Below are 24,700 nucleotides of genomic sequence, written 5' to 3'. Positions count from 1 at the left end.
AGGGAGGGAGGGAGGGGGAGGAGAGGAGGGAGAGTTGGGAAGGGGAATAAAGAATGAACAGATAACGTTATAAATTTGAACACAGATTCTTTTTTTTTTTAAATCAAAAGCATTTTCTCTGTGGTCCAAGGCCAGAACCGTGTTTTCAATTTAGATAAATTCAAATGTCACAGTGTTGCACATTCCCCCCTTAAGCAAGACAATGGCAGTCTATACAGGTGTGCTTGTTTAAACAGCCCCGAGCCACACAATTAACTCAGCTTGACGCCCAGTCACTCAGCTGGCTGGCGGATACATGCTCATCAGACTCTAGTCTCCAAGCACTCTGCAGAGCTCCCGGGTTCCTAAAGAGGGCTGTGTGTGTCAACAGCCCTGCTAAACCCAAATCCAGCGTGAGGTTCAAACACTATACGCTCAGACACACCCAGAGGGTCCTGTGTGCAAATGACAGCTACAGCTGCTGTCAGCATCTGCTTCAGACAAACAAAACACACACACACACACACAATGATGTTGTCTATTCACAAAATGTCCTCTAGATTCCCAAGTTCATGATACAACTGAGTCTCCAAGCTTCAGAGAGAACTATAAACTAGCACTGCAAACTGCACGGCTTACCTGACACAGGTGTGTAGATCCTGAGGCCAGTGACGGGCTCACCCTAGAAACCATCTTGGTCCTTGGTTGCAGCCCAGTTAGTTTAGAAGAAAGAATCTGGGAGGCCGGGTGGTGGCGCACCTGGTTGAGCGTGCTTGTTACAGTGCACATGGACCCAGGTCTGAGCCACCGGTCCCCACCTGCAGGGGGGAAAGCTTTGCGAGTGGTGAAGCAGGGCTGCAGGTGTCTCTCTGTCTCTCTCCGTCTCTATCTCCCCCTTCCTTCTCGATTTCTGGCTGTCTCTCTCCAATAAATAAAGATAATTTCAAAAAAAAAATTATTTTAAGAAGAATCTGGCACGTCAGTGGGAAACTGGCAGGGGCAGGATAAGTAACTACTCTTCCCTCTGTGAACAATAAACCATCATCCAAATGAAGACATGCTACTTAAGGACCTGTTGTGTGCTCAGCATCAGCTCCGCAGTGCACTAAGCACAAGCGCACAGTAGGGCAAGACTCCTACTCAAAGACAGGTGCGCACAGAAGGGCTGGAGAATCTGGCCTAACTTCCATTCCCGGGGCATCCTCAAGGGGAGTGGCGTCCAACCACCAGCAGCTTTGCCTGTACCAGCTTCCAGACGCTCTCCTTCTCACCCTAAGGAAGCTTGACCAAGTCAAAAAGGCACAACTGACTCAGTATTTCTTCCCTCTTACCCCTTTCTCCCCTCCAACTTAAAAAATATATATTCATTTATTCCCTTTTGTTGCCCTTGTTTTTTATTGTTGTAGTTATTGTTGTTGTTAATGTCATTATTAGATAGGACAGAGAGAAATGAAGAGAGGAGGGGAAGACAGAGAGGGGGAAAGATAGACACCTGCAGTGTCTACCTCTACCGAGAGGTGGCGCAGGGGGTAAAGCATTGGATTCTCAACCATGAGGTCCTGAGTTCGATCCCCGGCAGCACATGTGCCAGAGTGATGGCTGGTTCTTTCTCTCTTCCTATCTTTTTCATGAATAAATAAATTCTTTAAAAAAAAAGGGGGGTCGGGCTGTAGCGCAGCGGGTTAAGCGCAGGTGGCGCAAAGCACAAGGACCGGCATAAGGATCCCGGTTCGAACCCCGGCTCCCCACCTGCAGGGGAGTCGCTTCACAGGCGGTGAAGCAGGTCTGCAGGTGTCTATCTTTCTCTCCTCCTCTCTGTCTTCCCCATCTCTCTCCATTTCTCTCTGTCCTATCCAACAACGACAACAGCAATAATAACTACAACAATAAAAAACAACATGGGCAACAAAAGGGAATAAATAAATATAAAAAAAATAAAAATAAATAAATTAATTAAAAAAAAAAACAGACACCTGCAGCCCTGCTTCACCGCCTGTGAAGTGACTCCCCTGAAGGTGGGGAGCCGGGGGCTAGAACCGGGATCCTGATGCTGGTCCTTATACTTTGTGCCACATGCACTTAACCTGCTGCGCCACCGCCCGACTCCCTCTCCCCTCTATCTTACTGGATAGGATGGAGAGAAATTGAGTGGGGAGGGGGAGATAGGGAGAAAGACAATCAGCTGCAGACCCACTTCACCACTTGTGAAGCTTCCCGCCTGTAGGTCAGGAGTGGGGGAATCGAAGGTGGGTCCTTGTGCAGGGTGCTGTGTGTGTTTCACTGGGTGTGTCACTGCCCGGGCCCCTGATTCAATATTGTTTTTTTTAAAAAAAATATGTATTTGTTTATTTATTCCCTTTTGTTGCCCTGGTTGTTTTATTGTTGTAGTTATTATTATTGTTTTATTGATGTCGTCGTTGTTGGATAGGACAGAGAGAAATGGAGAGAGGAGGGGAAGACAGAGAGGGGGAGAGAAAGACAGACACCTGCAGACCTGCTTCACCGCCTGTGAAGCGACTCCCCTGCAGGTGGGGAGCCGGGGGCTCGAACCGGGATCCTTCTGCTGGTCCTCGCGCGTCGTGCCACCTGCGCTTAACCCGCTGCGCCACCGCCCGATTCCCGATTCAATATTTCTACAGCTTCCAGCATACACACAGAAGAGGAATCCATCTGGCGTGCAGGGTGTGTGTGCATGTGTGTGTGTGTCTGTCTGTGTGTGTTACTTCCTTCCTTCCTTCCGGATCTCTTCCTCCTAAGGCTTCTGGTAACTGTAGTGGAGGAGCAAAGGAAGGCTGAGCACTCGGCTCCTGTAACTGAAATGTCAGCCATTTCCGACTACACTGTAAAAGGCCACAGAAGCTCTTCCTCCTTGAAGCCCTCGCTCGCTCTCTGAGACACGCACAGAGCTGGCACCTGTGCTGCGTTCCCATCAGGAAAAATGACGTGTGACACAAGACGCAGACGCAGATGCAGGTTGCATGCTGAGAGTTCAAAAAGCCCAAAGACGCAGCCTGTGAATGCACGTCCACACATCCACTCAGACCTGGCACCCGGGCCGGGCCCTGTATTAGCCAGCTGCCTGTGGAAGGCCTCGATCCGCACGCCACAGGGGGCTGTCCAGATTCTGGGAGGGTCAGTTCGAGCTCCCGTTACTCGTGATCGAAGCTGCACCCAAAAGGTGAGCCACCCTTCAGATGCCACTCAGCCCCCACAGCCCTCTCCCTTCCTCTCCTTCCCCACTAGCTTTGCGCCTTCCTAAGTCTGGGAAGCACCCCGCCATTGCTTTCTGAGCTGGGCTACATCTAAAGCCCCCAAACCAACAGCCTGCTGCTACAAGGCTGCCCTGACTGAAGGGACCTGGACTCATCTCGAAAGGTGGCTTCTGAGACACCTGGAACCCCCCACCCAGCTCCAAAGAGCTGAGTCAGAACTTCCCCGGGGTGCGTGTTATATTCTTACGAGTCTCTCCAGCTCGGCCCTGCAGCAAGTTCCCTACAGGGCAGATCCGGCTGCCATGAGGCAGGTCCCCATGGCCTGAAACGCCCGGTCTCTGCCTGACTGACCCAGCACTCAGCCCAGGACCACTCGGGCCGCCGGGACACGGCAGGCTGTCTGTTTCACCGCCACCCCAACCCTCCGCCCCGCAGCCCCTGGGTCTCTGCTGAGATGTTTCCCTCAACAAACACTGAGCTTAGTGAATGTCTACGGCTTCTTTCAAGACCGAAGCCACCAACCTCTCCTCTGGGGAGGAATCTTAGTAGGTTTCGTCACTCAAAGAAGCCACTTCTGAGTCCCCAGAGCACCTTAAACACTTCCAGTGTGGTATCTGGTACACTTCACTATCGTTTCTCTCCCCAGTACCAGACAGATCACTGGAAATTTTTTTATGCTAAATATTTTCCCTTTGTGGGTATTCCCTAGAATGGCCACAAAAAAAAAATTACCCTCCATCTAAGACTATACCAGAGAGAGAGAGAGACCGCCTTGTATATTCCAAAGACTCTTGAGTTCTCCACTGGATAATTTTATCTTGGGTGTTTTTAACTCAGTGCAAAATGGGAATTACTATGACTTACCTACGACACAGGTGGAATGAGACTGGCCACGTACCGGTGTCTCAACCATCAGCGGTCATCGTGCATCTCACTCGGCTGCGTGTGTAGATTATCTGGTGAGTGTGTGCATGCCTGTCTTACACCTGAGCAGATGTGTACCCGTCACTAACAGCTACTGTGTCTACGTGATTTGTTCTGCTGCAGACTTTCAGAAGGCAGCAGGCACCTCTGTTCATGCCTGCACCCAGCTTGAGAAACAGCTGCTCTGTGTAGTTGAACGTATAATATGTCGGTGACTCTGTGACTGTTAAGAGATTCATCCTTGTCCCAGCAATCACAAAGTCGGACTCAGACACACTCTTGTCCTGACCCCACGGTGACATGAAAACCCACAGGCTTTGAAATCTTCCTTCGGTCTTCACAGACCCCTGACTGGATGGTTGCTCACCTCCAGGCAGACCCGCTGCCTGCTGAAGCATAGCAGAAAGTCTTAAGATAATGACACATGCCCCTCTGGAGTCTGACCCTCAGCTCTGACCCCCCGCCCGCCCCCAGTCCAGCTGTGTTTGAGGAGCGACACCTGGGAGAAAGGCAGCAGCCGGGGAACCTGACTTTTCAGCTCACAGACACTTCACTCACCCTGGGTATCAGCTTACCACAAAAATAACAGTGGATCTAATCAGGCAGGCACACAGGCCCAGAGCAGGAGGGAAGAGGTAAGAGAGAGAAGCCCAGAAGGGGAGGGGGTGGGGAGAAGGGGAGCAGACATGTAAAGTTAAACTGAGGAAAGACTGAGTTGAATGAAACTCCTATCACCATTATAGGCCATGCCGTAACTCAAACCATTTGGGGTCCAGTCCAGCGCCGCTTCTACTTATGTGCGACTTCCACTTTGAACGTGCTTTTGAAAACAGTATTTGAGGACAAGAACGTCTTTTTAGTTTGCATGTTCCCGATTATAAAACTCAGATATGGTTCAATGAAGGCTTTAAGGAAAAAAAAAAAAAAAAAGACTTCTTCCACAAATTCCTAATATTACTCAGCTGTCATTCTCTCACAACCAAATCCAAACATGGCGGGCCTAATTAAGTCGACTGAAGAAGAGACCTTCAAGAAAGAAAAAGCTAACAAGTACTAATGCCCACCCCCCATAAAATCTAAGTTCTCTCCCGGCCTACAGCACAAGGTGGACTTGATGTGGTCTGGCCCAGCCCGGGCACTTCCAATGAAGGCCCCTTCAGTCATCCTCACCAGTGAGCAGGCTGGTTCGCTCCAGACATGCTGCCTCTTTAATGTGTTCCTAGCAGCCGGCTTTATAAGAAGGTGGGTATCGGGGCCCCAGTGGTGGCGCACCTGGTTGAGCGCATGTATTACGATGCGCAAGGATGCAGGTTCAAGCCCCAGTCCCCACCTGCAGGGGGAAAGCTTTGCGAGTGGTGAAGCAGGGCTGCAGGTATTTCCCTGTCTCTCTCCCTATCACCCCCTTCCCTCTTGATTTCTGGCTGTCCTTATCCAATAAATAAAGATTTTAAAAAAAATTTTTTTAAAGAAGGTGGGTATCGTAAAGCAGCTGTAAGAAAAGATGCCCTCCTTCATCTGACCACCAGGGTGGGGGCAGGCTTCCCACCGTAACTCCTAAGTGTGAGGGTGGTTGTGAATGTCTCGCAGGGGACTAAGCTGACTGTCACATCAGATTTTCGGCCTGAAGGTATCTATAGGGAGAATAATCAAAAATTTCCAAACAAACAAAAGGTTCTGTTTTTCACTCCCAACTGATGATGGTGAAAACGTCTCAAATGTCACATTAGCTTGTGATAATTACCTACTGATTTCTGTCCTGTTTTAAAAGCTTAGGATAACAGGTATCAGAAAGCACAGTGCAACTAAGGCTCCACTTCTTACAAATGTTCCGAAATAACAAACAGGCTTTATAAAATGACTAAACGGTACCCAGCCAGCAGACATGAAAAGGGTGGGGGGGGAATGCCACGTCTCACTTTTTTAATATTTCAATAGATGTCTCTCAATCAGATCAATACAAACAAGAGAAACAGCCTATCAGGGACAGAGCCTGAGCTCTGCGCAAGCAGAGACGACCGGGGAGAGAGAGAGAGAGTTAGAGAGAGAGAGAGAGAGAGAGAGAGAAATGTCGAGCTCCCAGAAGCCAGGCTCCTAATCAAAGTGCCAGCCGGATTCACACCACTCACGCAGGACACACCACACCGTGCAATTACCAGCCAGCACTGCCAGGGCTGAAAGATCTGTAGTCATCCTGATTCTTTTTTTTTTTTTTTTTTTACCATAAACGTTCTCATTTTTATCCCAGCTCTCTTTGCTTGCTCGGTGTGTCTGGTCACTTACAGGAGGAGGAGGAGGAGGAGGAGGAGGAGAAACCAAGGGCTCAGCTCATCTTTCTCCAGCCGTGTCTCCCAGGGAGCTGTTCGTGCCTCTGCAAAGCAATGCCACGCCACCACACTGGCCGCCCAGGGTTTAAAATTAGCTGAGCCCTGGAGAGCCACGGGTAACCTTCTGACAAGGTTAGCCAGCAGAGCAGATCACGACTCGGGCAGGACATTAATAAGAGGCCAAGTAGAGCCTTTCAACAAGGCCATTAGGGCCTCTCGGAACCCTTGCCGTCTGAACGCCTGCAGGGACTGGGTGTACCAGGGAGAGGAGGCTGACTAGTCTCTTATTTTTATCCCTCCGAATCAGCAGCTACTTTTCATAAACGCAAACCTCCCATTGTGTGGCCCCACGTTTCGATTCAACACACGTGGCCAGTGGCTATACAATTATTTTTAAACCCTAGGGTGGTTAAAAAAAATCATTTAAAAACATTTATAAAGACCTGCAGATGATCAAAGGGAAAAAAGGTGTAACACGGAGCAACTTTTTAAATTCTTTTTATTATTGGATAGAGACAGAGAAATTGAGAGGGCAGGGGGTATGGAGGTGGGGAGAGAGAGAGAGGGAGAGAGAGAGAGAGAGAGAGGGAGAGAGAGAGGGAGAGAGGGAGAGAGGCCTGTAGCACCATTCATGAAGCGTTTCCCCTGCAGGTGGGGACCAGGGGCTTGAACCTGCGTTCTTGCTCACTGTAATGTGTGTGCTTCACCAGGTGCGCCACCACCCAGCCCCCAAATGTTAGAGACTTTGAGCAGAGAGCATCAACTTCAGCAGATGCCAGTCAGCACCAGCACAGCATTCAGGGGTCCTTTCTTACACTGATGACTTACAATTCTACCCAGCTGCTTCGAGTTCTTTCATCACCCACCGAACCTTCAGCAGTTTTCCGAGTCCTGAACTAGTCTGTGTGTGTGCGACTGTCCAGAGACAGCAGTCCTTGGTGTGGGCATATTATTATGACTTAACTACATCTTCGAGAGTAGACAATTCGATATTACCTAGTTATCCTCATCATCACTTCCGAGGGCTGGACTCCTGGAGTCAGAGGGCAGAAAGTGTGGAAGTCACCGGTGTTTGTCTGGGGACACTGTGTAGGCAAGGACTGAGCCTGTCACACCACACGGTAGTGTTTTCTGAATGAAGGAACCTGTCTCCGCTTTCAGACAGGTAACCCTGAATTCCAACGTGACGCTTCCCAAGTGCCTACAGGGAGGCTAGCAGGCTCCACACTGAGCGAAAGGGAAAAGCAAACAGGAAACTGACCGGACACCTGTTAAGTGCGTGTCAAAGGCAGTGCAGACGCTGTCCCCACCACCCTCAGTCCCCATCAGCACACACAGGACAGACATGCTGCCCATCTGGAATATACTGAGGTGCCTGAGCCTGCTGAATGCCTCCTCCTCCCAGCCCCCACCCCTCTCCTCTCCAAGCTCCTGCCCCTCTCCCTCTCCCCCCAGGGCAGCAGGGAAAGGGTGGTTTCCACTATGTCAACACCCTGCAGAGCTGATTGGTAAAGGTTTTAAACATCAGCCCATTTACTTGTAGCTCAAGATTTGCCTTTTCAGTTAAGTTAATGCTCCCCTTCTCACAGCTCCTTTGAAGCCACTGTTTAAACTCTTAATTATCACACTTCAGCATCCTTTCTGCAATCCCGATTTTTTTTTTTTGTCTCCTAGGTTATTGCTGGGGCTCAGTGCCTGCACTGCAAATTCCACTGCTCCTGGAGGCTATTTTTTCCCTTGTTGCTTATTGTTGTTGTTGTTGTTATTGATGTCCTTGTTGTTGGATAGGACAGAGAGAAAGAGAGAGAGGAAGGGAAGACAGAGAGGGTGTGAGAAAGACAGACACCTGTAGACCTGCTTCACTGCTTGTGAGGTGACCCCCCTGCAGGTGGGGAGCTGGGGGGGGGGGTCGTGCTTTGTGCCATGTGCACTTAACCCGCTGAGCTCCTGCCCGGTCCCCGATTTTTATTTTTTTAAAACCTAAGCCAACAACTAGTAGGAAGCCCTCACCAAGTCCCCCAACACACGCTGTTTATCTTCTACACAGCACAGGAAGTGGGGTGAGGAGACAAGATTCACGGACCTTGAGCCAATACCAGCAACAGAGTTCTTTCTCAAAGGATAAAAGCTATCTGTTTCGATCACATGCGCTTCAAGGAATGCTCAGATCATCAACCCTACACTTGGCAAGCTAAAGCAGAAACAGCAAATTGTTAAAAGTCTGTGGGTGAAGTGGAAGTGCCAAACGCAGTCTATACCCTGCGTCCAGGCACTCTAGGGTCTCGCCTATTGCGAAAGCAACATTTGCGTGGCAGGACATAGGACGGACTCCACACGTGGCAGCAAGATCGCCAGCTGAGCTGAGCTCTCTTTGGTAAGCTAAACAATTTTCTGTGGAAGGAAACAGACAACTGCTAGTGGCAGAATGGAGTTTCATTTCCTCTGCATGTTTTTGTCCATCTTTTATTGGGGAGGCCAGAACAGGAACACCAGTCAGGAAATGGAAGAGGCATAAACAAAAAACCTGCTAGAATTTAACTGTGAAAGCCGAGAAGGTGTGGGCCTGGTCTTGTGACAGTACTGCCCAACCCAGCACTTGGGGTCAGAGACAATGCCCGTCCGAATCTGCATTCTGAAAGGTATGTTCTGACTTTCAGATGGAGCCAAAGGATATAATAAATGGACATAAAAACACTTATTCTCAGGGACGGGTGGGTGGTGGCATATCTGGTTGAGACAGTAAGCAAGGAACCAGGTTCGAGCCCCCAGTCCCCACTTGCAGGGGGGAAGCTTTTCGAGTGGTGAAGCAGTGTTGCAAGTATCTTTCTGTCTCTCTCCCTCTCTCTTTTTCTTTAATATAAATATATATTATATTTTTTTATTATCTTTATTTATTGGAGAGACTGTCATAAATTGAGAGGGAAGGGAGAGACAGAGAGGGAGAGAGACAGAGAGACACCTGCAGCCCTGCTTCACCACTTGAAAAGCTTTCCCCCTGCAGGTGGGGACATGGGGCTTGAACCTGAGTCCTTGAGCACTGTAACATGTGCGCCACCACCACCTGGCCCCCCTCTCTCTCCCTCTCTATCTCCCCTCCCCTCTCAATTTCTAGCTGTCTCTGTCCACTAAGCAGAGATTTAAAAAAAAAAAAAAAAAACACTTTTAGTCTCTAGTTAAATATAGTCACAAAAGTTTAAAGAGACACCTTGTAAAGTAAATGGAAATAATATTCATAGCTAGCGTTCTTTGTTTTTTTTTTTTTTTTTTTTTTTTTAACACTTCTGGATGTGGGCTGTAGAGGGTTTTCCATTTGTTTGTTTTGCCTCCAGAGTTACTGCTGGGGCTCGGTGCTGGCACTACAGATCCACTGCTCCTGGTAGGCTTTTTTTTTTTCTACTTTATTGGATAGGGACAGAGAAATTGAGACAGGAGGGGGAAGGTAGAAGGGGGGAGGGAGAGATTTCCAGGCCACTGGCAGAGGAAGTACACAGGTGGCATCAAGGTGGAGCCAAGGAGGAGAGTCACAGGTCACATCTAGGCTGGAACACGCTACAGGAAGGACACGCAAGTCCTGAGATTAGCTGTCCACCAGATTCCAGATGCTACCGTGATGCCAGCCTGACTGCCAGCCTGGGCAGACGACCCACCAACATGTCCTGGAGCTCCCCTTCCCCAGAGCCCTGCCCCACTAGGGAAAGAGAGAGACAGGCTGGGAGCATGGATCCACCTGTCAACACCCATGTTCAGTGGGGAAGCAATTCCAGAAGCCAGACCTTCCACCTTCTGCAACCCACAATGACCCTGGGTCCATGCTCCCAGAGGGATAGAGAATGGGAAAGCTATCAGGGGAGGGGATGGGGTATGGAGTTCTGATGGTGGGAATTGTGTGGAATTGTACCCCTCTTGTGCTATGGTCTTGTCAATATTTCCGTTTAATAACTAAATTTTGAAAATGTTAAAAGAGAAAAATAGACAGACACCTGCAGACCTGCTTCACCGCCTGTGAAACGACTCCCCGTGTAGGCAGGGAACTGAGGGCTCAAACCAGGATCCTTGCATGTGCTTAACCCAGTGCATCACCACTTGGCCCCAAGGATTTTCCTTTTATCATTTCCTCATCACAACTAGGTTACAGTACACAACAGTCAATATTCTGATGACAAAAATAAAGTTTAGAAACATTATTTTAAATAAATTTTTAATATTTATTCATTCCCTTTTGTTGCCCTTGTTTTATTGTTGTAGTTACTATTGTTGTCATTGTTGGCTAGGACAGAGAGAAATGGAGAGAGGAGGGGAAGACAGAGAGGGGGAGAGAAAGACAGACACCTGCAGACCTGCTTCACCGCCTGTGCAGCGACTCCCCTGCACGTGGGGAGCGGGGGGCTCGAACCGGGATCCTTACATCTTATGTAGGTCCTGGCGATTTGTGCCACGTGAGCCTAACCCGCTGTGCCCGACTCCCAGAAACATTCTTTTGCCTACTTTGCAGACTAAAATGCAAACACAAACTCATCTCATCTTGGGCAAAAGGTAGTGAAGGAAGGAAGGTAGGAAAAAAGGCTGCTGGGAGCATCTGATTTGTCGTGCAGTTGCAGAATCCCAGCCAACAACACTAGTGGCAAAAAAAAGAAAACCAAAGTTACTATGAAACTACTAATAAAATAGAACCTTGAGGAGTATTCAGGCTTGAAAAGGAAAGGAATTCTGACACACTGTAGCACAGATGACCCAGAAAACACCATGCTGAGTGAAATAAGTCATTTACAAAAGGTCAAATAAAGAGTATGAATCCACTTATATGTGGTCCCTAGGGGAGACCGGCCCACAGAAACGGAAGGCAGAATGCTGGTTGCCGGGGGCTGAGGGAGACGGGAATGAGGACTTACTGTTCAATGAGCATGGAGTTTCCGTTTACCAAGATGAGTGGCGCTGGGGAAACCATGTAAATCTATCTAATGCCACGGAACTGTTCATTCAAAAGAAGAAAGGGCCAGGATGGTCATTTTATAGTGTGTGCGTTTTCACACAAACAAAACGAGGGACATTCACACAGATAAAACGGGAGGGAACTCAATGCCGAGACACTGAAGCCCGACTACCTTGTACCTACAGTGAAAGCCCGACAGACTGCTCCTTCTAGCAGTTAATGAACAGATATTATTAAGTAGTAATATTACTTCTTCTTTATGATTATTTAAAAATTGTGCTTTCCCCTCCTTTTACTGCCTTTATTGTTTTATTGTAGTTATTGATGTCGTCGCTGTTGATATTCCCCCCTGCAGAGGGGGGAAGCTTCACAAGTGGTGAAGTAGGTCTGCAGGTGTCTATCTTTCTCCCCTCAGTCTTCCTTCCCCTCTTGATTTCTCTCCATCCGATCTAACAACAACAAGGGCAACAAAATGGGAAAAAAAAATGGCTTCCAGGGGCAGCGGATTTGTAGTGCAAGCACTGAGCCCCAGAGATAACCCTGGAGGGAGACAAAAAAAAAAAAAAAAAAAGAAAAAGAAAAGAAAAAATGGCCACTGGAAGAGGTGGGGTTTTAGTGCTGGTCCCAAGCCCCACAGTTAACCCTGGTGGGGAAAGGGGAAGAAAAAAAAAAAAAGAGTTAAAAGACTAAAATAATTTGGTGGTGACTTTCAAATCACTCACATGGAGTTATCTAAAGAAGCAATGAGTAAAAGCAATTTAATACTTGCAGAAAACCCCAAACCCAAAGGCTTATCGGGTCTGAAATAAAAGAGTCCGAGTGCAGATGACCCCAGACAGGCTCCTAGGGTCTCCTCCACCAGGAAAGGGCACGGATCTTGAACAAGGTGATTTCCACACCTGCAGCCGTCGCTGACGGCCCTGCCCATCTTCAGATACCTCGGGCCCTACATCAAGGGAGGCAAAGCAGGGTTAGACCCATCACTGCTTCAAACTGAGGCCAAGGCAGTGTTGTCCTCTTTGGAGGAGGAAAAAAAAAAAGTTTACACTACATTCGATCAACGCGATCAAGGTAGCTGAGTTTAAATTAGAAAATGTTCTTTCAATCTGCGAGATGTTTAGGGGTCAGCTGCGAAGGTCCAGAGCTGGTCACAGCTGTTCTTTACCTGTTTCTCATGCTTCATTCCTTCAAGCAGCCGGACATACACTGACTGTACTCCTGCAGTATTTCTTCTGGCGCCTATTTCTGCCCTCTGTATTCTGAACCACTCCCAACAGTAAGGGAAAACGTTCAGGTGAAACTCAGATGAGGTGTAGCTAATTGCACCAAAGCAAAGGACTCTGGGGCAGGAGGGCGGGGGCTGGGAAAGGGGCACTGTGGCCCTGAAGCATGATGATGAGAAAGGACTTCTTTCTCTTGGGGAGCCGAGAGGTTGTACCTTATGTGTCAATGGCTCTAATTTAAACCGTTAACTCCACAATAGAAGTGAGAAATTATCATACAGTCTTGTCAGTCATTATTAAATCAATTAAATAAATGAACACGTTTTTTTTTTTAATGCTGCAAAGTTCAGTCACTTAATTCAACAGGTTTTTATTTAAAAGTGACCACATTCCAAACCCAGTGCTCAGAGCTCACATCTTGCAAAGCGCTGTCTCTTGTGTGTCACAAGAAGCCAAGAAGGTATGTGAGGTGGTCTTGCTCTACTTCTCCAGGTGGGGGGACCCCAGACTCAGAAATGCTGAAGAGGAAAGACATAAAGGTTCGAAAAGCCCTGAGGGTCCCAAACAGAATGAACCCAGACTTAAAAACACCAAGACACATCCTATTGAGAATGGAAAGGAATAAGGATAAAGAAAGGATCCTGAAGGCTGCAAGAGAAAAACAGAGTCACAGAGGAAAACCCGTAAGATCAGCAGCAGACTTCTCCACACAGACACTAAAGGCCAGAAGAGAAGGGTAAGATACATATATCATGCTCTCAGTGAGAAAGGCTTTCAACCAAGACTACTGTATCCTGCTAGACTGTCATTCAGACTAGATGGAGACATAAAAACCTTCTCAGGGGGGTCGGGCGGTAGCGCAGCGGGTTAAGAGCAGGTGGCACAAAGCTCAGGGACCGGCGTAAGGATCCCGGTTCAAGCCCCCGGCTCCACACCTGCAGGGGGGTCGCTTCACAAGCAGTGAAGCAGGTCTGCAGGTGTCTGTCTTTCCCTCCCCCTCTCTGTCTTCCCCTCCTCTCTCCATTTCTCTCTGTCCTATCCAGCAACGACCTCATTAACAACAACAATAACCACAACAATAAAAACGGCAACAAAATGGGAATAAATATTAAAAAAAAAAAAAAAAACTTCTCAGACAAGCAACAATTGAAGGAATCAACTATCACCTGCCCTGCAAGAAGTTCTGAAAGGTCTCCTGTAACAGTCTGATCACCATGAAAACACCATACTTATATCAGAACAGTCTAAAAACCTACAATAATGGTGTTAAGATATCGCCAATGTATACTATCAATAAATGTCAATGCCCCGAATTCACCTATTAAAAGGCACAGAGTAGGAAGATGGATCAGAAAACACAACCCAACCATGTGTTGTCTGCAGGAATCCTGCCTAACCAACAAGACAAACACAGACTCAAAGTGAAAGGATGGAAAACTATCATACCAGCCAGTGGACCACAGAAAAAGGGCAGGAACAGCTATTCTCATATCTGACAAGACAGACATTAAAATAATAATAAAATAATAAACAAGAAATGCTGATAGGGCTCAAGATGACCCCCCCGTGTGAGCCAGTGACAGATCCATGGTGGTCTTTTCCCACCAGGAGCCTGGCAGCAGGTGAGGAATGTGGACTGCTGATTTCAGCCCAGCCTGTGTCTAATTAGGGCCATCGAATCATGAGAAGTCTTCACTTGGTGAGCCCCAAGATCAATGAATAATAGGCATATTTTTTTAAATATTTATTTTATTGATTTATTCCCTTTGTTGCCCTTGTTGTTTTTTATTGTTGTAGTTATTATTGTTGTTGTCGTTGTTGGCTAGGACAGAAAGAAATGGAGAGAGGAGGGGAAGACAGAGAGGGGGAGAGAAAGACAGACACCTGCAGACCTGCTTCACCGCCTGTGAAGCGACTCCCCTGCAAGTGGGGAGCCGGGGCTCGAACCGGGATCCTTACGTCGGTCCTTGTGCTCTGCGCCACCTGCGCTTAAGCCTCTGTGCTACAGCCCGACTCCCGGCATGTTTTTTTAAGGGCGACTTTGGTTCTGCATCTCACAGAGTAGTCAGATAAGACCTCTATGTCTTATTGTTTTCCAGCACGATTTTAAAAGACTGGGTGGATGGGTAGGTCCCTGTCATTGGTTCTCCTACTAAGTATCTTCCCTGCTATCCTTCTTGTCTCTGCTCAAGCTTCCGATGCCTTTCTGCATCAAGACTGATCTCGAAATTGGTTCAAGCCCAGTCCACCCCTGAGCAGACCCAGCTGTGTGGCCACTCATCTTTCCTGCATCTGCTGCTCAGCCCTGTCTCTCTTCAACCTCACTGCAAGCTCCTCACTCAGAGACCCGACACAGCCTAGACTTCACCTAAATCTTTTTTAAAAGTTATTTATAAAATAAAAAAATATCAACAAGACCATAGGATAAGAGGGGGTACAATTCCACACAATTCCCACCACCAGACCTCCATATCCCATCCCCTCCATTGGAAAGTTCCTTCGTCTTTATCCCTCTGGGAGTATGGACCCGGGATCATTATGGGGTGCAGAAGGTGGAAGGTCTGGCTTCTGTAGTTGCTTCTCTACTGGACATGGGTGTTGGCAGGTGGATCCACACTCCCAGCCTGTCTCTCTCTTTCTCCCTAATGGGGCAGGGTTCTGGGGAGACGGAGCTTCAAGGCACATTGGTGAGGTCGTCTGCCCAGGGAAGTCTGGTTGGCGTCATGGTCACCTTAATCTAACACTGATATCTAACACTGATATCCAGCTGACACCACCAGGCCTTCATCCCATTGTTTATTTTTAAATCTAATATATACTTTTTAAAAATCATGTGTCAATATTTTAAAAAATATTTATTTATTCCCTTTTGTTGCCCTTGTTGTTTTATTGTTGCAGTTATTCTTGTTGTTGTTGTTGTTGGATAGGACAGAGAGAAATGGAGAGAGGAGTGGAAGACAGATGGGGGAGAGAAAGACAGACACCTGCAGACCTGTTTCACTGCCTGTGAAGTGACTCCCCTGCAGGTGGGGAGCCGGGGACTCGAACTGGGATCCTTACACCGGCCCTTGCGCTTTGCGCCACGTGTGCTTAACCCGCTGCACTACCGCCCAGCTCCCACATGTGACAATATTATCTAGGTTCTAGGTCCTATGCAATAATGTAGAAATCAAGACAAGTCTTTCAAAAAAACAAAAATAGAGGGGCGTGGGTAGATAGCATAAGGGCTATGCAAAGTGACTCTCATGCCTGAGGCTCCAAAATCTTAGGTTTTATATCCTCTGCACCTCCATCAGCCACAGCTGATCTGTGCTCTAGTGGGGGTGGGGGAGAAAAAAAAGAAAATTAGGGTAAGGCTACAGTACCTGAAGAATTCACAATCCAGAGAAGACAACAAAGCTGCCAACCTTTGCTGGGACTTGCTGAATCATTTCACGCTGGACCTGGCCAGTGCCTGAGAGCTGGGAAGGACAGTGACCATGAAGGAGGCCAGAGTCTGCTCCTGATACCATCTCAAAGGCGATGCTGACCGGCCGACTTAACAAGGTGGAAACTGAATAAGGATGAATGTCAGATATTGCCCTGGGGCCCCACCCACCTCAAATTTAAAAAAAAAAAAAAAAAAAAAAAAAGGTCAGCTCACAAATGTAGGAAAGCCAGCAGGTGTTGGCTTGCTCACAGGCTCAGTGACTGGGTGCTTTGAGGCTGCTAATGCCAGTGAATGAAGTAATAGGCTTCAAAGCAAAGAGTGAGATTTCAAACCTGGACCCCAGAAATAGTACGGCAGCACCTGATCAGACATGAGCAAATTTCAGAGAACAGCACTTTCAGCCATACACTGAAAGCAGTAAGGATGCTGAAGTGGAGAATCAGTAACGTGGTGGGGGTGGGCAGTAAGTGGTGCAGTGGGTTAAGTGCACATGGTGCTAAGCGCAGGGACTCGTGCAAGGATTCCGGTTCGAGCCCCCGGCTCCCCACCTGCAGGGGAGTCGCTTCACAGGCGGTGAAGCAGGTCTGCAGGTGTCTGTCTTTCTCTCCCCCTCTCTGTCTTCCCCTCCTCTCTCGATTTCTCTTTGTCCTATCCCACAACAACGACAACGACAGCCACGGTGTTTAAAAAAAAGGCCACAGGAGCAGTGAATTTGTAGCGCAGGCACCAAGCCCCAGTGATAACCCAGGAGGCAAAAAAAAAAAAAAAAAAAAAGAAGTAACACGGATGAATGGCCTGGAAAGTCATCTTCAGGTGTGACCTGTGCTCTGCCACCCACGACCGGAGAACAGACGCACTGACCCAGAGCAATGCGGGCGCTGAGCTGGAGCCAGGAGGCACCCAGTGCAGCAATGTTCAGGACAACCTCCAAAGAGGCAGCAGCTGGCAACATATCTTCACAAAAGGGAGGTGGGCTGACTACGGTCATGAAATCCTGTGACCAACTGCAATGCCATAAACACTTACTGAAATGAAAGATGACAATAAGATTCTATTCACAGCAAAGATTAAATTACAGGATCAGGAGATGGAGCGACCGTCCAGTAGAACCCACACTTGACCGTGTGCAAGGATCCGTATTTGAGTCCCCAGTCACCAAACGGCAGCACCAGGCAGAGAAGCTTCACCAGCAGGAAGCAGGGTGCTCTCGTCTGCTTCCCCCCTTACCCACGCCCATCCCCTCAGCTCTGTTATCACCCTCTATCTTTGAAAAAGAGGAAGAAGAGGGAGGGAAGAAGGAAAGGAAGAAGAAAAGAAGAAGAGAATGAAGCAGAGAATCCTACACATGCAAAGCCCTACATGAAAAAAAAAAAAAAAAAAAAAAAACCAAGACAACCCAGGTGGAGATCTATGTATCCAGAGTCATCAGCCCAAGCATGTAAATGCAAGGCTGGCACTCAGCAACATACTACAAAACCTTCTGGCTTTTACGTGTGTGTGTGTGTGTGTGTAGTAACGTACCTGACTGAGCACACATATTCAAGCCGCAGGTCCCCACTTGCAGTGGGGAAGCTTCACTAACATTAACACAGGTGTGTGTCTTTTTCTCTGTCTTTTTTTTTTTCTTTCCCTCCTTTCTCAGTTTCTCTCTGTAGGGATGGGATGGGAGGAGAGGGGAAAGGAGGGGGCAAAAATGACCCGGAGTGGTGGATAGCGAGCCACAGAGATAACACTGGTGGTAAAAATATATATATTGGGGGCGGGGGGGGGGGGTTCTTGGGTCTACCTCTCTGCTCTCTCTGCACCAAAACAGGGTCCCATGGAAGACAGCTTATAAAACAGAGCGCTCGACTAGAAATCCCAGCTGCGCCACAGGAAAGAAAATAGTCCTAGGGGCCAGGCGGTGGTGCACTGGGTTAAGTGCACATAGTGCAAAGCACAAGGACCCACACAAGGATCCCGGTTTGAGTCCCCGGCTCCCCACCTGCATGGGGGTCACTTCACAAGTGGTGAAGCAGGTCTGCAGGTGTCTTTCTCCCTCTCTGTCTTCCCCTCCCCTCTCCATTTCTCTGTGTCCTATCAAATAAAATGGGGGGGGGGGGTAAAATGGCCACCAGGAACAGTGGATTCACAGTGCAGGCACTGAGCCCTAGCGATAACCCTGGCAGCAAAAAAAAAAAAAATAAAAAGAGGAGAAGAAGATGAGGAGGAGGAGGATGGTGGTGGTGGTGGTCTTAGACAAATCACTTAATGTCAAGGAGCTTCCGTTTCCTCATCTGTGGAATGGCAGCAAACTTTAGACAACCTCACAGGATTCTATTGACAGTTCAAGATCAAGCCTGTGAGAAGCCTTTGTACACAAAAACTGCTACATACGCAGAGGTGACCAGGCTTTCTGCACAGCCCTGCACGGCCACGATGGTCGCTTAAGTGTTTTATGAGTGATATGCGAATTCTCTTTAACCCGGTGTAATGAACAACCTTGCTAACATGTATCAGTAAATGTGAATGAAACAGGGTGTAGGGGGTAGGGGAGTGGTGGTTAGGCAGGGGGGCCCAGCTGCCTCGGATAAAACAGAGGCAAACCGGTCACCTCAAAGTAAGACCTGGTCCCGGCTCCCTGATGCACTTGCTCTGTGAATACAACTATCACAAGCAACAAGCCCCAGAATGACTCATTCATCCAAGCTCAGACCAGAGTTGGAAATATGTCTTGGGAAGCAGAGATCCGATCCATTTGGGCCATGAGATATTTCAGCAAGGTTGGATGGCCAAGTATTAGGACAGCTACAAGGATATCACTGAATTGGAAACAGACAACCTTCCCCCCCCCCAAAATCCCATGAGTCTACAACTATGGCTCAAATGGTGCCTTCCAAGAAAAAGCCCTACACACTCCTGGGGGCCAGGTGGTGGCTGAGTGCACATGTTGCAATGCTCAAGGACCCAGGTTCAAAGCCCCTAGTCCCCACCTGCAGGGAGGGGCAGTTTCATGAGCAGACCCACGTCACGGTGTCCCTCGGTGTCTCTCGTCTGTCACGGTGTCTGTCTGTCTCTCTCTCTCTCTCCCCTCCCTCCTTCTCCCTCTCCCTCTCCCTCTCCCCTTCCCTCTGTCTGTGTCTCTACCCTACACTCCTCTAGCTTTCCTCACAGATCCCCATACCAAGGAACAAAATGATCAGTCGGTTTTCCCCCAGCATCTGTGGGTGGATCTGGATTTTTCATTACAACCACGTCTTTTTTGAGACTAGGACCAAGACCACCATCTCTAGCCACAAGTCCTGCTGCTCCTGGTAACTCATCAAAGACCTACCGGCAGTTTGACTCAACTCCAACAGAGCCCTGCTGCTAGAATCATGACCTGTGGGCTGGCGCTACCGGCATCAGCTGGGAATCTGTTAGAAACGCAAAGTCTCGTGCTGTGCCCCAGATCCATGGGATCAGAGTCTGCATTTTCTCAAGATGACCAGGTGATTCCTATAAGCCACCAATGCGACCCTAGGCTGCTGGTCTAGATTCCTTTCAGAAGCAGGGGGAGAAGAGCTCAACAAGCTCGCCAGAGCTCAGAAGACAGCCTTGTTCATTCATTCCCTCAACTTACAGAGTTATTCACTCATCCTAAAACTTGATTTTAACTTCCCATGCCATGCCGAATACTTTCCTAGGCACCAAGATCTCTGCTAACAGGCTGTCACTGAGCGTTAGCACTCCTCTGATATTAGAGAGATCCTCCTATTCCAGCTGCCTGCTTGCTCCTAACAATTTCAGTCTGTGGATGTCGGCCCCTGTGCTGCTCTCCAGACCTCCAGGAACCACCGGCTCAGTGGCCTAGTGGCTGGGGCACAGCCCTTTTATATTTCTGCAGGTGCTACATTCCGAAAATATTTCTTCTTATAAAGCATGGCAGGAATTCTACACTTAGGGAAGAAAAGAGGCTAAAGAAGGGCCTTGCTTTTCCCTGGGGAGAGCAGACTAAAACCTCTCGCGGAGAGGTTTACATTTTTAAAAATGTATTTATTTTATCAACCACATGCTTGCAAGTCAAACATCCTCTCAAAGACATTCTGCAGACAGAGATATTCTGGGAACACACTGGAGGCAGCCTATTTATCTGCGTTATTACAAGACTAGCCCAGAGGGATGAGTATCAGATGTTATCTCTTGCTGGAGCTGAAGCGACCGTCTGCCTGCCTGCCTGCCTGCCTGCCTGCCACCTTGATGCCAGGTCACAGCTATTTCATGCCCCTCACCGACCCCCTGCATGGCCCTGTCAAACTGCCTCTCCCCACCCCACCCCCCAACCCTAGGTCCTCTGGGAGCCTTCTAATTAACCCAGGTCACTCCTAATTGGGGGGGTGGGGAGCTATCTGCTCATGGGGGGTGGTTGGAGGGGGGGTCATGTCTGTAAAGTGACATGAAGTGTAATTAATACCCAAGAGCATCAGGGAACACGACACATTGCCACAGGGCTGCAGGAGCCCAAGCAAACACACATGCTCAGTGTCGCCGTCCAGTAGGAATCAGAAGAAGGTGAGTTTCATCAGCTACCACTGTCCCGACTCTCTCTCCCTTGCTAGGTCTCAGAATTTAGCGGTCAGGCAACCTGCAGAACTTCCAGGTCTCCAGCCTGGCCAGGTCTCCAGGTCCCAGTGCCAACCAGTCAGCATCCTTAGGGCAGAAGCTGTGGCCTGCTCAGTGCCCAGAGTCTAGCAGACACTTGACACATCCAACTGTTCAGCCTATGTTGGTATAGCGGTAATTAAACCATCGAGCATTTAGTGACTACAGTCCTAAAAAAAAAAAAAAAAAAAAAAAAAAAAAATCAAAGATCCAAAGGAATGGACAGTCCTTTTTGGCAGGCTATTTCAGAATAAATGGATAGAGAGAGAGAGAGAGAGAGAGAGAGAGAGAGAGAGAGAGAGAAAGCAAGCAAGCAAGCAGAGACAAGAAAAGGAAGGGAGAGGGAATTCTTAGAGCAACAGAACTCTCTCCCCAGCAGCGCCTCACAGACCTTTCCCAGACTGGGATTCATTGAGAACTGAATGCATTCCCTATACACTGGCCTCTCAGTCTATAATGAATGAAATTTCTTGCCTTTGAAGATATCAGCCTGCGGGTCTGGAAGATGGTGGAGAGAGCCCATAGGGCTTGCATGAGAGAGGTCTCAGGCTCACTCCCCAGCACCACCAGTAGATCCGGCTGAGCAGTGAGCAGTGCTCTGCTGCAAAGAATAGTAACAGAGTGGGGAGATGACACAAGGCGGTGCGACTGACCTATAAGGCTGAGGCGCCACAGAATATAGGTTCAATCCCTAGTACCACCATATACCACAGCTGGTCTTTCACTCTCTCAGACATAAAATAATAAAATATTCTTAAGAAAAAAAAAAAAAAGCTATCCTTGCAGCCCAGAAGTAGCACAATGGAGAAAACACTGGACTCTCAAGCGTGAAGTCCCAAGTTCAATCTCCAACATCATATGTACCAGAATGACTGCACCTCTTCTCTCTTATAAATAGAATCTTTTTAAAAAATTTATTTATTTATTCAAGAGAAGGATAGGAGGAGGGAAGGAACCAGACATCACTCTGGTACATGTGCTTCTGGGGATCGAACTCAGGACCTCATGGTTGAGAATCCAGTGCTTTATCCACTGTGCCACCTCCCGGACCACAAATAAATAGAATCTTAAAAAAAAAAAAAAAAAAGAAAGAAAGACAAGAGTTTTGTTTTAAAGAGTAAAATCTGTAGTAAGTCATCATCGCACTGTATGATACATAGTCTTAATCTTGAATTATTTAATGACAGGGAGAGTCACAGCTCACACTTGGTGTCTTTCTTCCATCCCAGCCCCATCTCCAAGGCTCTGGATGTCCGAGGAGAGAAGAGAGCAGAGAGGTCCAGAGACGTGAGAGCCTGTCACAGAGCGTGTCGTGGAGTCCGACTCACACACTTCTCTCTACTTTAAACCTTCTGCTCTTCTCACCAACCAACAGCCGCCTGAGTGTCTCTCTACCCTCCCCCCCCCCTTGCATCCCTGTTCAGTCGAAACAGAGCAGATGCCACCTGTGTTAAGGTCTGTCTCCTAGCAGACACTTGAAAACGGTAAAGCGACACTGATAGAAGGAACTTCAATCGCCTCTCTGATAAACCCAACCCATCCATTCAACAGATAATCAATGTTTAAAAAGGAAAAAAAAAAAAAAAAAGCTCTTGATGATTATAATGGTTTTATTCCCAACAAGGTGACTGCTGGGCTCTGGGCCTACAAGTTCCCACTGCTCATGGAGGACTACCTATTTATTTCTTTTCGTTAGAGAGAGGGAGACAGACAGAGAGAGAAGACCACTCAGCACTGCTCCCCCACTCATGAAGCTTCTCCTCTGCGTTGTGTCCTGCTGCACCACACAGCACGAGCTCTACCCCGTAGGCTTCCTCCAGCATCCTTGTAATAAGCTAGTTTGATTCTTCTTGTCCTTAGTCTTTGAAATCCAGTGGTTCTGGCAAAATCATGCCACACGTCCATTCACAGAGCCCCTCCTGCCACCTGTGGTAAGGTCTAGAGTAAGCACCTTCTCTGCACCCTTGAGTCTCATATGGAAAGGCTTTTCGGTGGCACCAGCTTCTGTCGGAGCTGAAAACTGGAAGGCCTCGGTCCCTGCCCAACATCGCTTCTCCATGTTTTAGCGGCTGTCAGTTCCAGCCTTCAAGTCTCACCTCAGGTGCCGCTTTTCCAGAGAAGCCTTTCATAGTGGCCCCTGACTCCATCATAGCCCCCCGCAGGCCAGATGCTAAGTGCCTGTCCCACTGCTCCCTGATACTACTGTGTGTTCCCTGAGGAGAGGACCGTGTCTGTGTTATTCAGGGCCCGAACCTTATCTCCCAGCCCAGCACAGGCTCAATCAATATTTGCCAGGTGCATGGGTGGATGGTTGAATAAATGAATGGAATTCCTCCTAACACAAAATCTCTCTCTCTCTCTCTTTCTCTCCCTGCCATAGTTTCCTCATCTATAAAATCTCCCTTCTGGTTCCTTCCAGTTCCAAGAGTCAACAAGGCCATGCATTGTGACGGGACCGACAGAGGACACTTAGCTGTCACTGCACTACCAGCTCGCCAGCTGCCAGACTCAGGAGGAAGCACCCCTGTGCGCTGCACACTGTAGAGTTTAATGCTCTGGACTAGTGCAAACAAGAGGAAAACAAATTTGTGTTTGGGCCTCCAGGAAGCACTGGAGAAATTCCAGCTTGTCTACTGGACTGGAAATGAATGATGATTCTCTCATAATACTTTTGTTGTTTTTTTTTTTTTAAGAATTATTTATTTCAACAGAGGACCAAGAGAAAATCCCTTTAGCATGCAGGGTTCTGTAGATTAGACCAGGAACTCCATACAAGTCTAGCCACTATGTACAAATTCATGTGTGTGTGTGTGTGTGTGTGTGTGTGTGTGTGTGTGTGTGTGCATGTGCGTGTGTCTCAGCTCTGGCTTGTGGTGATACCAGGATTGCGCCTGGCACCTTGGAACTTCAGTCATAAAAGTCTTTCACATAACCACTATGCTATCTCCCTGGTCCTCATATAATTCTTATAAAGCTCACTTAGTCAAGCATGTTCATATTTCCTAGACACAAAATACTTCAGTTTATCTGAATGAGAAAACGACTGAATGAATGAATGAATGAATGAATGAATGAATGAATGAATGAATAGCATAAAAAGATCCTATGGTCAGGTTTTAGGGCTGACAAAACTTCCTTGAGAGGGTGTTCAGTTTGTAACACATGCATCATGTGCACCCCCCAGCCCCCACCGGCCCCCATGACACTCGAAGAAGCTTCTGAACTACAGTGTGTTTCCTTCTCTCTTGTGTCTCTATCTGAAAATTTTAGCTCAGAACAGTGAGGTCTCAACAACAACAAAAATTAAAAAAGAGGAATGACAGGTTTTAGAGTCCAAAGTCACAGTTTTCACTGACTTTTTTTTTTTTTTAACCTACGGGCCACTTAATCACAAATACATGACTTAATCTCCAGGCACTTCCTCATTCATAACATGAGGCTAGTAACACAGTTAGTGACTTCCCTGTAATACTAGAATGCCTTCTGTCCTGTAAAAGGCAAAACAAGTGGCACTACATTTTTCAGAGCTAGTAAAAGTAGGGTGACAGCAACCCACAAACAATATAGCGACCACCAAAACCCCAGAGGGCTACAAGCAAAAGCAGAGGTGAACCCCACTGGCGAAAGATAAAAACAGGCTGGGGTATGGATCGACCTGCCATAGTCCATGTCCAGTAGATTACGGAAGCCAGAACTCCCACCTTCTGCATCCCCAAAATCATTCTGATTCATACTCCCAGTGGGGGAAACATGACAGGAGGAAGATGACCAGAGGGCTCTGAACTCCAGCTCCATCGGGAGCCAGAGAGAGAGGAGGAAAAGTGGGGGGCATATGGATGTAGTAACAGGTGTAGGTGTGACTTGGGAAGGAAGAGGAGAGGAGACCTGGGGGAAAAAATGGGCAGATATAGACAGATAATTGTAGAAATAATAGTTGACCCGTATGTGCAACCTTGGGAGAACTGCTGTGCTGACAGCTGAGGGAGGGACTGAGGATCCAGAACTCTGGTGGGGGGAATGGTGCAGAGTGGTACCCCTGTTATCTTGTATTTGTGCTC

The 24,700-nt window shown here is 48.0% G+C and overlaps 1 protein-coding gene across 1 annotated transcript in view; it reads right to left on the bottom strand.

Annotated features, from left to right (window-relative positions):
* The window catches only part of LOC132533801 (basic proline-rich protein-like), a 113,415-nt gene that overhangs the window by 16,705 nt on the left and 72,010 nt on the right, over positions 1-24,700 (bottom strand). The window lies entirely within an intron of this gene.

The sequence above is a fragment of the Erinaceus europaeus genome, chromosome 17 (assembly GCF_950295315.1).
Source record: "Erinaceus europaeus chromosome 17, mEriEur2.1, whole genome shotgun sequence".
Lineage (NCBI taxonomy): Eukaryota > Metazoa > Chordata > Mammalia > Eulipotyphla > Erinaceidae > Erinaceus > Erinaceus europaeus.
The sequence above is the reverse complement of the archived record's forward strand: the minus strand, read 5'-3'. Positions and strand labels throughout refer to the sequence as shown.